This window comes from Triticum urartu, chromosome 1 (assembly GCF_003073215.2).
Source record: "Triticum urartu cultivar G1812 chromosome 1, Tu2.1, whole genome shotgun sequence".
In the NCBI taxonomy this organism is placed as follows: Eukaryota; Viridiplantae; Streptophyta; class Magnoliopsida; order Poales; family Poaceae; genus Triticum; species Triticum urartu.
This window is the reverse complement of record NC_053022.1, coordinates 491,834,229-491,847,788: the sequence shown is the minus strand read 5'-3', so window position 1 is coordinate 491,847,788 and position 13,560 is coordinate 491,834,229.

The window sequence follows — 13,560 nt, the reverse complement described above, 5'->3', positions numbered from 1 at the left end:
TAGCATACATTTAAATTCAAATCCAAATCTGGTACAATTTGGAAAAGCACCAATTAAATTAGGGTGAAATTACGCTCTTCAGATTGTTACGGCACACACGGTTGGTAAAACACAAACGTTTGCGATATGGACCATAATCCGAGACGGTTCATAGAGAGGAAACGTGTGCAAGCATGCACACAGTTGCCGTTTGCAAACCGTGTGCGATGTCAGACAATATCACAAACGGTGCGGGCAAACTAAACGTTTGTGTTAGTTGCCTTATCGTACACGATTCGCAACCATGAACTGTTTCTGATGAAGTATGCATCGTAAACGTTGCACCACAGGATAGCGTGTGCGATAGTTGTCGTGTACGACGATGTTACGACGGTCCGACATTTCGTAATCCTGTCCGGCACTCGTACGACGATTAGCTAATCTTCTTAATGGTGAACCGTTTGTGATGGGCCGCGCATCATACACGTTCTATAATAGTGAACCGTTTGTGATGGGTCGCGCATCGTAAACGTAGCACCACAGAATACCGACTGCGATGGCAATGCGAGCAGAAACGAGTAGGAGTACTGTAGGGGCCCTATCCCCGACGGTTTCTGGGTCATGTGGGAAGGACCCCCCCTATCGCCCACACTCACTTGGTGACGGTTCTAAATGTCATCGCGGAAAGGGGTTAAAAACGTTTGCTTAGGACCGACACGCACCAGTGCTAGTTAGTTATTCTGTGGAAGATCATATGTTCATATCCATAACGATATTTATTACCCCTCTGATTATGAACATGAATATGCTTTGTGCGTAGTTATGTTTGTTCCTGAGGACATGGGAGAAGTCTTGTTATAAGTAATCATGTGAATTTGGTATTCGTTCGATATTTTGATGAGACGTATGTTGTCTTTCCTCTAGTGGTGTTATGTGAAGGTCGACTACATGACACTTCACCATTTGGGCCTAGGAGAAGACATTGGGAAGTAATAAGTAGATGATGGGTTGCTAGAGTGGCAGAAGCTTAAACCCTAGTTTATGTGTTGCTTCGTAAGGGGCTGATTTGGATCCACATGTTTCATGCTATGGTTAGATTTATCTTAATTCTTCTTTCGTAGTTACGGGTGCTTGCGAGAGATGTTAATCATAAGCGAAAGGCTTGTCCAAGTAAGGACAGCACCGAAGCACCGGTCCACCCACATATCAAATTATCAAAGTAACGAACGCGAATCATATGAGAAAGAGGAAAACTAACTTGACAGTAATTCCCATGTGTCCTCGGGAGCGCTTTGCTTTATATAAGAGTTTGTCCAGGCTTGTCCTTTGCTACAAAAAGGATTTGGCCACTTTGCCGCACCTTTGTTACACTTGTTACTTATTACTCGTTACGAATTATCTTATCACAAAATTATCTGTTACCGATAATTTCAGTGCTTGCAGAGAACACCTTGCTGAAAACCGCTTGTCATTTCCTTCTGCTCCTCGTTGGGTTCGACACTCTTACTTATCGAAAGGACTACGATAAATCCCCTATACTTGTGGGTCATCAATGAGGCGGGCCCGCATCCGACCGCAACGCCCGTGTCCATGTCCCAGCCAGTAGCACCACCAGCAGCAAGGTTGGGATGCGTCCATCGGGGGGAGCGGGCGTGAAGAGAAGAGCCGCCAATGCCGCAGTGTCGATCGAACCAGCAAGGGAGGGTAGCCGAAGGGAGACGCAACGCACACGCGAGACTCAATCTCGGGAAGGAGGCGCAGCGCGGGAGGGACGAAGCCGCCCCATCGCCGCCATGGAGAGGCCGCGATGTCTGCCAGACCGCCAACAGGGGAGGGGAGCGCCACCGGAGAGGGACACTTAGCCGCCATGGATCTTGGGGAGGGGGCAGCGCGTAAGCGAGGCGAGATTGCCTCGCCCCTGCCATCCCCGGGCCCGGCGCGGCTTCGCTTGTCGGCCCTCCGGTGGCGGTGAAGCGTGTGTGCAGAGGAAGGGCTCCTGACGGTGGCGACTAGGGTTCCCCCCGTGTCGCCGGCGAGGGCGATGCGGATGTGGGGGGCATTGGTATTTTGGCTGCAAAATATAGAAATTAAGGAACTGTGACATGAAGCAACCACCACTGGGCACTACCATGAAAGGTACACCTCACTTTACGAAAAATGAAAATTGGAATGGACCAGCATGCACTATCTGGGCACCAACACAATGATTTCACCAGACTATAAGGAAAAGAAAATACATCTTCTCAAAAGCAACATAGAAAGCGACAATATATGTTTCTAGAGACACCAATGTTTGGTGATGCACCAGTGCCCCATTTTCAATAACCTGTCGATTCCAGAATATTGTGATGCAATAATATATGTTTAACATCCACTAGATCTGATGTCTAAAATTCAGCATTATTTTTGCTTACTGTGATAGAATGCATAGCCATATGACTATAAAATATTGATTACGGTATTGGCATGTAATTGGGACAAGATAAGAAAGCTTTGAAGCATTGGAATCGGAGTGTACAAGGCACAGTGGACATCCATAAGAGACACACAAGCTGAGTCGACATTAGAATCTCATAAATGGAGATAAGTTGAAGAGCTCATTGTGCGTACACAAATTTTGTGTGTGCTTGCTCCCATTTTGGAAGAACATTATACTAAAACAAAATCATGTTCATTAGCACTCTTCCTTGGAGCATCTCTAGCCGCGCCCCCAACAGGCCCCCTAGGGCCACTTTTTTCGCGTTGGCGACAAAAAAAGCCCCACTCACGCCCCCAAGACGCAGAAATCTGCCGGCTCGGCCTGTTTTTTGGCCCGGCGAACCCAGGACGAACCCAGTGCACTGGGGGGTGCTCGGGGGCTCTGGCAAAAGGGAAACCCACGTCTGGGCCACACTGTCAGGCGAAAAGTCAAGACAAACGGCCAGATTCACCCCCCCACCCATCCCCCCTCCCGCCACGTTGTCGATCCCGGCGCCTCCCACCACTCACCACCGTTAGATAGGCCAATCCCCGCCGGAAAAAGAGAGAGGGTTTCACCGCGGCAACCTCTCCACCACCTTCATGGGCGAGTTTTACGGTGCTTCGGCCGCGCAGGGCGGGATACCTGCGGCTGTGCGCCCACCACGCCCGCGAGGTGTTCGGCAATTTGTCTACTCGGTGATGGACTCCGAAGACGAGGAGGCACTCGCGGCGCTGCTGGAGGAGGAAGCCGATGCCGACGTCCAGGACGAAGAGCATCTCATGGTCCTCGCCGCCCTGGCCGGCCTGCTCGCGAGCAATGCAAAGCCATGGCGAGGTGGCTCGGCGCCAGAGCGACTGAAAGCAAAGAACCGGCATCGACTGGAAGGCTATTGCATGCTCTACTCCGACTACTTCGTCGACGCTCCACTGCACGGCAACAAAGTATTTCGGCACCGTTATCGGATGAGTCAAAAGTTTTTCCTTAGGATTGTGAATTCCATCCATGAGTTCGACAGCTACTTCAAGTGCAACAAGGATTGCACCGGCAAACTTGGATTCACCTCAATCTAGAAGTGCACGACAGCTATGAGGATGCTTCCATACGGAGCTCCCGGTGATTCACTCAACGACTATGGATGCATGGCCGAGTCCACGACCATTGAGTGCTTCTACAAATTCTACAGGGCAGTGGTGGCAGTGTTTGGACCGCAATACTTGCGATCACCCAATGTTGAAGACACTGCTCAGGTCCTAGCACAGAATGCAGCAAGAGGATTTCCTGGGATGCTTGGAAGCATCGACTGCATACATTGCAAATGGAAGAACTGTCCATTTGCTTGGCAGGGGACGTACAAAGGTGCCAAAGGCGGTTATAGTGTGGTACTTGAGGCAGTGGCCACACAGGACCTCTGGATTTAGCAGTCCTTTTTGGTATGCCAGGAACTCACAATGACATCAACGTCCTGCAGTGCTCTCATGTCTTTGCCAAGCTGGTTGAAGGTCATTCTGTCCGGTGAACTTCGAGGTCAGTGGGCGGCACTACAACAAGGGATACTACCTAGCAGTTGGCATCTATCCGAAATGGTCTACATTTGTGAAGACTATCTCAAACCCTATGCCAGGAGGCAAGAACTCCCACTTTGCGAAGGCTCGGGAGGCTTGCAGGAAGGATGTCGAGCGGGCATTTGGTGTGCTTCAATCTCGATTTGTTGTTGTCCAGTACCCCGCTCAGACCTGGTCGAAAAATCAAATGTGGGAGATCATGACTTGTTATGTCATCTTGCACAACATGATCATTGGGAGCGAGAAGGAAAGAGCCAGTGTTTGACACTGAACCATATTACAGGCAGGGTCCTCTTGCACAAGTTGACCACCAGCTACCGGCAACCTGGACAGCCTTCCTCAATATGCGTCAGGAGATCCGAGACCCACAGGTGCATCAACAACTGCAGCAGGATCTGGTGGAGCACCTATGGAGGCTCAAGGGCAACGCCTAGCTCGACTTGTGATGAAATATGAGGTTTTATTTGTTGAACTATATAATTTGTATTGGACTATTTGTTGTTGAACTTTTTGATTTCTATTGATTTTCTGTGATGGACTATGTAATAGAAAAATAACTTATGTTGAATTTGCGTCGAACCGCGTCGTATATGGGTTGATTTGCGCCGATAGCGGGCCAATTTTTCACCGAAAATGGGCTGAAAAGCGGGCACATTGCGTCAAAAATTGGCCGATATCAGCGCCTGGGGGCGGCGCTGGGAACCCAATCATCCCCCAAAGCCGATTCTAGCGCCGGCTCGCCCCTAGGCTGCGATTTTTAAGCCCCCTGGGGGGCCAACGGCTGGAGATGCTCTTAGTCCCTCCCATATCTATATTTATCTATCTATTTCTCTACTAATAAAGCAAAGTGCATTTCTCCAAAAAAAAATCATCCTTCACCACCTAAAAGATTTTTGTACAAGGTGGTACTAAATTTTTGTGCATCCATCTGTTAAAAAAGGAAAAACAATTTTGTCCCAAATTTTGTATGTGGGCCGTGCACGCTGCATCCCAGCAAAGCAAACCCATTGGTTTCCTACCCATTCATCTGATAAACATTATTTACTGCATGGGGCGGCAAATAGTCAGAAATTCGCACATAGCACCGAAGATTGGGCCTGCCCATTTCTGTTTTTTCTCCATTCTTTTCCTTTTTTTATCCTTCTTTTCCATTGTTTTCTTTCCAATTTTATTTTTATTTTTTCCTTTTCCACAAATTCTATTTTTCAGTTTTTCAGGATTCCATTTTTATTGATTTTTTTGTAAAATCATCAGAATTTCAAAATTTTGTTCCCATTTTGAAATATGTTGGAAACTTTCATTTTTTTTCTTCTTGTTCCATTCTTTTCAAAACTAAAAATGTTCGCATTTTTTTAAATATGTTTACATTTTCCAAAATTGTTTGAAATTTTCAAGATAAATTGTATTTTAGAAAATGATACAAATTTAAAAAATATTCATGTTTATTTAAATGTTCAAAAAATTAAAGTATTGTTTGTATTTAAAAAACATGTTTTAAAAATTGTTTTCAATGTTCAAAACATGTTTCCATTTTCACAAATTCAAATAAAATTGTTTTCTTAAAAAGAGGTTCATACTTTCAAAAAATGTTTTCTGAATTTCAAAAAAAATATTTCAAATTTTCTTTTTTTCCAAATTTAATGAAATAGTCAAAAAAAACTCGCATTTTTTAGAAATAGAATCAGGGTTTTAAAAGTTGTTTGAATTTCAAAGAATATTCAGAATTTCATAAATAATACTTTTTTAAAAATATCAGAAAAATGAAAAAAAATTGAATGTTTCGCTACATTATGTTCTTAAACATCCGTGTTGGTCATTTTTTTAGCAGGAGTTGTTTGTTCGAATGGCTATCAGCATGTGGTCGAGATATTGAGGTCATGAGTCTAATCCTTCAACTCGGCGGTTGTTTTTTATTCGTGTCTTAGAAACACACGTCGTTTTGGTAACTACTAGTGGCCTAACCCAGACGCGAACTATTGTGCATCCCACATGCCATTTGACGATAAAAGAAAATATATTGGTTGGCTATAATTAAAAGAAATTGTAGGCACATGCCAATAAAAGAGAATATGCTAGTTTGGCTTTGATTTAAAAAATGTAGGCAAGTAAGCGCTAAAATAATTAAAGAGAATAAACCCTGGTGAAGCAGGGACTACCTAGTTATGCGCTGATTATGACAATGAAATGGGATTCACTGAATTAGTAATCCATTCGGTTACGTCATCGTAGGAGAGAGTGGTCGAAGCAACTATGCCCTAAAGGTCAAAATGCAGCCGCAAAATAAGGAGGTAATCATAACTTAGACATGAAGGCAGGCCCAGAGAGAAAAAAAAAGGCACGAGTTGAGTGGTGGCCACCACACCGACCAACCCCACCACTATCAAGATCTCACGGGCCAAACATGACCCCTCAGAACACCGCAACTCCTCGCTCTGTCACCCCACCGCTGCGGAGACCGTTTTGATGGACACATCAGTTACCTCTCCCGATTCTTCATGTAAAAAAATCTCCCATTGCAATGCACGGGCATATGTGCTAGTTGTCTACAATGTGAAGTTGCGAATACGGGAGCCTCTAGCAAAAATACTAGAGTTTGAAGGAAATTCCACTTGTGAGACACATATTGCCTATAAACGCCTACCATCAGCTACATGATTGCATCTATGGTAAAATATGAGTATCTATTAGAAAAAAGATCCATTGCACCCACCACCAACCAGGTTACATGAGAAATAGTAACATGATATATACTGATCATGTATAACAAAAGTTTTGCGTCGTTGCGCCAGAAAAAAAAAGTGGTATTTTTTTCCTAATGGCGACACAATTGCAGTGGACTTTTATGCATTTCACTCCCAAAAGAGCTATGAAATCCAACCTTTGTACCATCGAAGTCTCGACTAAGAACGTCGTTTAGCCAAGTCCAGTAGACCTCTTCTATTTCAGAATATGCCTCTCATAGTTTATCGTGAAATTTAATTGTAAATTTATTCCTAGAACTATGTCGACCTATAGAAAGATCATACTGTTTGAATCGTGTATAGACGTTCTTTTTCGGGGGAACGGGCATGTCCGCATGACCTTCCTGCCCCCCGGAGTAGAGAGGAAGAGTGCCTATGTACAGTACTCAAGAGGCCATAGTTACTAACTTAAGAAGGTAACTTCTATATAAATACAACATAACATATTATGTTGAGCCGAGGCTTTTGAGAGTGTCCGTGCACAAGTAGTTTCTTTTGTACTAGGATTTAGATAAATGATTGGCCAAAATAATTATATGAGTTTGGCTGGTTTCAACCTAATCATTGCATCCAAAATGTACGAAAATGTGGATAGGTCATAGCTACCTAACTTCAAACTACTTAATTCACTTGTTAAATTTCTTGGCATACACCAAATTAGTTTCTTGTCAGATTCATCAGCGCCATGTGTACATCTCTTCATTTGCATGGCCTTGTAAATGCATCCATGTGCAAGAGCTCCACGGAGACTTCACTCATGTCATAAAAAGGCTCAACGAATCTTATAACTTCCTCCAAGGTGTCTCTCTGTTCTTAAATAACTCCAGCTTCTAGGTTCTATTTCTAAATTATTATGTTGCTACTACATACATGCATTCATTTTCCCCTTGTGTAGAACACAAGATCGATAATCTTGGCCAGAGCACGAAACTGCCTTGTATGTCGAACGGGAGGCAAACAATAGAGAGGGAGTTGTTTGTGTCGATGGAATGGGTGGCGTCAGAAAGCATGTTAAGCCACATATGGTGATCCTTAACTCTAAGCACACAAAAATAGGCTCCATCTACCCAGGTCATCAGGCTAGCCGGGAACATCCAGGGGTGAAATGAAGCGGTGAAACTAATCAACAACATTTATCTAGCTAAACAGCTTGGTATGGGGCATGTCGTGCGGTAACTTCTTCAACTTCATCGAATTATGTTCCTTTGCTGATAGGGATCCTCTTTAGTGAAGCAAAATTCCTTCTTAGACTTGCAAACTTTGAATTATTGTAATGTTTCTTTAGCCCAAGGGCATGCAACGAGGCATCACATTTAGGTGGAGCAAGACTATACGGTAATTATGTATTTTGGTCTATGGACTTCCCTAACTTTGTATCTTGTATGTGGTCGACAATCTAGTCGTACGCACAAATTCTTGGAGTACATGTATTCCGAGCTGCTTCAGTACACTTGATAGAAAATATTGTGATCTTAAAGGCCATGCACCCGGCAGTTCCCCCTCCTCCTCCCCCGCGCCGCCCCTAGCGGGCGTCTCGGGGGTTGATTCCCCTCCCGCCGGCGTAACCTCCCTCTCTCTCCATCTCTCCTCGCCGCCGCACGAGGCTGGCGCCGGGCCATGCCTGGGGCGCGGTCTGGGACTGCGGCGGCGGGGCCGGCTCCGCTCCGATCTGCATCGGAGGGTCTCGGATCCGGGCGGCGGCCCCTGGCGAGGCTCCCTGTCTCCTGCGGCGGGCAGTGGGGTTGGCGTGGTGCCGGTGATCTGGTCGGGTGGCCGACGGATCTCCGGTGGCCTGGGGCCTCGCGTGGCTGCCTTGGCGGCTGGCGGCGCCAGATCTGGCTGCTGGCCTTCTTCCCTGCTCGGTGCGCTTCTCCTGCGAGGGTCCCTGGGTGTGCTGTATGGCCTACCTATGGGATGCGGGCGATTCTGGTGGTCGGGATCCAGATCGAGGGAAACCCGGGTCAGCTCCGGCCAGCCGCGACGACGACGACGCCCGCGGGCGCCGATTTCTTCATGGAGACGTCTGTCAAGGTCTGCCCTTCCACTCCCCACCACCTAGCTTTTCGGGTGAAAACCTAACTCCGGTGGGCGGCGGCGGCGTCTTTGGCACCGCGACCTTCTTGAAGGCGCCGCCTTGAGGGCTGGGTGTTGGAGGGCGCTGTTTGGGGTCGGTGACAGCTGCCGACGTCGTAACCTTCTTCGCCCAAGCCTCCGCTTTTCCTCCGACGCGTTCTGGTTCTCCTGGGGGCGTCATTTTGGAGTAAGTGTTGGCTGGGAGGATGGTGGAGCGGTGCTCCATCTCACACATTGATGACGGCGGATGGCGGCGGCATGGCGCTGTGGAGGCTCGACGTCCGATGCACGGAGATGGACTCGCGTAGGAGGAGGTTGCTGTTTGGCATCATGGTGGCGTCAATGGCGGAGTGGCCAGACATGGTAGAAGCCTCAATTTGATCTGAAGACGGACCTGTGGAAGATGGCGGTGACGACACACGAGTGCGTCTGACCGGATTATGCCTCAGACCCGGTATGTGGCTCGGCTGGGGCTTCCGAATGTGTTTCGGCTTCCGGCTTTTGATGTTAGGCTTACGTGAGTGATCTGGATAGTGGCCCGGCTACCACCCCTTCATCATATTGGATAGGAGTAGTGGCATATGTTGTCAAGATGGTGGATTCAGGCACATTGATGTAATACTTTGTAAGGTCCTCGAAAATAATCAATAAAGTGTCCGTATGCATCTTCCAGATGCAGAGGCCGGGGGTCATCCTCCTTTTCTAAAAAAAAGGCCATGCACCCGTATGATGAAGAGTAAAATCTAATACAATTGTAAAAGGACAAAAAAATCTGAATTGTTTTTGTCACACGTGTTTTAATGTTCTACTCCCATGCAAAATTTGGTGCAGAAATAACATTTGTTGTCCTCATGGAAAAAGTTTGATACTTTCATTTCAAAGCACTTTGGAGTGCTCGTTTTTTTTTACCTGAAGCATCACAAATGTGGTCTGTTCACGTAGGTAGAACACTCAAGAATGTTTATCTAAAAAAAATCAGATTTTTTGAAATTGTTTTGCTATTTTCAGGATTTACTGTTCATATGCACCTAGGAGCAGAACGACACTTTTGAATCTGAAATAACTTCTTCGGCTCCATCCAAGGCGTTTTCGAGCTCTCTCCTCTTTTCCTTGACGATCACTGCTCTGGATCTATGTATCGAGCTCCCTATTTGTGGTTTCCCTCGTTTCTCTCTGTCGCGGTAGCTTCAGTCTACTTCCAGATCCCGTTTTGTCATTTTTGTGGCTGGTTTGCTCCATAGCGTGGGGAGTCCCATATCTTGTGTTAGCCTCGCCTCTAATCTGAGGTCTGTGTAGATGTTGGTGGGTGATTCCCCTTGTGATAGGTCGATTAGTTGTTGGTTTACAGGGATCTCTTGAGCTGTGCTTCTGCAATCCGACAAAGAATCAGTATTTTGGTGATGTGTGCACCAATAATCTGAAAAATATACGACTAGGCAGCTGAATGGAACACCAAAGAGTAGAAATAGAGATAAGAAAAACACTGGCCCCTGACTGACTGATTTGTAAGACACTTTAACCATGTATGACAAATTGAATTACCTTCTAGTGCAATTGTTAGAATTATTATCAATTGATTTCTTCACCATGCATCATAAAAAAATCCAATATGATCACCGATTGGTCTCTACAGTGAAGCCATGTGCACTTATAAACCAGATGCCACATGGGCATACATAGACCCAGAATAGGCCATTTTGGCACGATGGGCATACAAATGGCTACGAGCGGAGTCACAATTGTTTTGAGTGAAAAATAAAAAACAAGAGAGTTTGAATGAAAAATGATCCATCAGTCTTTATTGATGATAGAAATGGGGTATTTATATCCAGACGGAAGTACACATGGTGCTTGACGGTCAAGTAAACACATAGTTATTTGAAAGCCAAGGAATTACATAGTTGCCTTGAGAGCCAAGGAAGTACATTGTTGCTTGAGAACCAAGCAACCTATCTAACAATTAACTTAATCCTAATTAGCTTAGTTAATAAGCAACTATTCTATTCTTAACACTCCCCCTTGTACAATGCCTCTTCTTTGGTATATCCATCATCTTGACAAATTCTTTGAATAATCTTGAATGTCTCCTCCAAAAACCCTGTGGGAAAAATATGAGGAAAATAGTGCAGATATGTTGCTAAAACTCCTTTAAACCCAGTGGGAAAAATAATAAGGAGAAAATGATGCAACATATAATTATTGTTGTCTCTTGATAACTCATATGAGAAAAACCTTTGAAGAAGGAGAAAACTCATCGATGAGTTTAGAGAACAATTAATATGTCTTGAGTACTTTCTTTAAAAAATGACAGGGAAAACAGAAAGTATGACGTATGATCTTTGATAAGATATTGCCTCATTAAAAAACATTATGAGAAACTTTGATAGAAAATTCATAAGGGAAAAGAGTGCAATATGATATGCCATTGAAAACTCCTTTCAAACCCAGTGAGAAAAATATGAGGATGAAATGTATGACATATACGGGCACTTGTGTTTATATTGTCTCGTTAAAAACCTTTATGAGAAACCATTAGGGAAAACTCATGAAGGGAAAAAGAGTACAATATATGCAATCTTAGGATTGTTAATAGGTTATAGATTTGGGAAATTACCCCCCCCCCCCCCTTGAACTTTGCAAACCTGGAAAATGTGTAATAGAAATTCCATTGATATGGTCATGACATTATGAATAATCTGTAAGATTTTCAAAGTATGTTGCTTGCATATTGTTTCCTCACTTTCTATAATTCGTGAGGATAAGTAATTTTCGAGCAATGTACTTTATGATATTGCTCTTCATATAACCTCTAGGTATTGAGTAACACAAGTGGTCGCGTCTTGATAAATCAAGTTATGTGATTCTGGTGAATCTTAACCACATGATTTTGAGTGTAGTTAATCATTCTGCTAAGCCATGCATGTCTTGCACAGTTTTTAGATAAAACAATTATGTCAGAATGATAACTAGAAATAGCCATTAAAGCCCGTTTAGATGACTTCTATATGAAGGCTATTCCCGCAAATTCAGTCATTCATATGGCATTGTTGGGATCAAAGAAATAGCCAATATCATTATATCATCTCACGGCCATATCTTGTATTTCCTTATGGAAATATCCAAGATTTATTGTGAGCTTGTGATATAAGCTGATATTTCTTATATCGACCATATACCTTTTGTTGGTGGTTGCACTCTGAACAAAGATAGCAAATATAGTGTCAGGCCTGACATAGTTTGAAATTATATGAGTGCTTTGACATTAGTGAGATATAGAACTTCAGGTCCTGATATCACTTCATTAACACGCCTAGGTATGAATGGATTTGTACCCTATCAGGGGTAGTATGACCATATTACATGCCTTTTATTGATATGATATATTCACATTGAACTTCTCATATATGTTTTGGATATATGTAGACTGATATATATATTCTTGAGAGAATGCTCAAGTTGTAAGCTTAAGCTAAATTTGGTTGATTCCTAATTTTCTGTCTTGAGATGATTTTATGTATTTTTAGGACCTTTAGATACATTGATGACGAAATCATCGATATACACTAAGGTGATGTAAGGAAATCAAATTTCTGATTTGTTTATTAAAACACATAAACAATCATCATTGTTCGAGTAATCATTTTGAAAAAGGAACTCATTTAGTCGGTAGTACCATATGATTTTCGACTATTTTCAGTCATAGAGTGAATTCTGAAGTTTTACACAAAAACATGTTGCGATTTGTCTTTGGATACGGAATTGTAAGCCCTTCAGGGACTTTAATATAGATATCCGAAATGAGTGATCCATATGAGTATGTAGTCACTGCATGGATATTGTTATTTTTTATTGCCAATGATATTTAGTATTGAAACATAATTCCACTCATACCAAGAGGGTATGTTACATCATAATTGATGTCGGTCTCTGCGTGAACCCTTTGCTACAAGCCTCGCTTTCTCACCACCTCATTGACTTTGTCTATGAATGAGAAGTTTTTAGTATTCCATATGGAAGATACTTATGAGGAGTAGGTATTACTGCGGTAAATACCACTCATTTGTTGAGCGAGTGCTAATCTTCATTACTTGCTTCCTTTTATGTGAACCAATATGAGTGCAAGAGGCACTCTACCATGGATTTTGGTTCTGGGCCCAAAAGGTTTTAGCAAATTGAGAAGAAATATATGTCGACAAATGTAGTCTTTAGTTTATATGATCCTGGTGGAATCATTGAAGTTTGTGGATAAAATACTTATTCCTTTTTGAACTCCTTGTGATTTCCTACAACAAATGGAGTCAAGGTGTTTTAATGTCCCGGCACCAAAAAATTTGTGCACATTTATGCCGAGCTTTGGATGATGAGCATCCATTGAGGTGTCTTTCAACTTGATGTTGAATTACATTTACTGATTGAGGAGTTGATTTCCTCTGTTTTCGCGGAAGCATATGAGAAGTTATATCTCGTCTTATCAGATTTTCTCCCCCTCTTTCTCTCATTTAGGGAGAAGAGTGGTCTATCAGGTACCTCCACTCTTTCTGACACTTTACTGCAGGAATATAGAATTTAGTAACACCTTGTCATCAGTAAATGTATGTGGCAGATTTGCAATGTGTTGCAAATATACGATTCTCTAAACTCCTAGTTCAGATTCTTTGAGTACGTGGATATAAGGATTGAATGTCAATAACATTTCTAATTTATTTCTCGGCATTCTTTATGGTACCTATCTCCCCCTAATGCC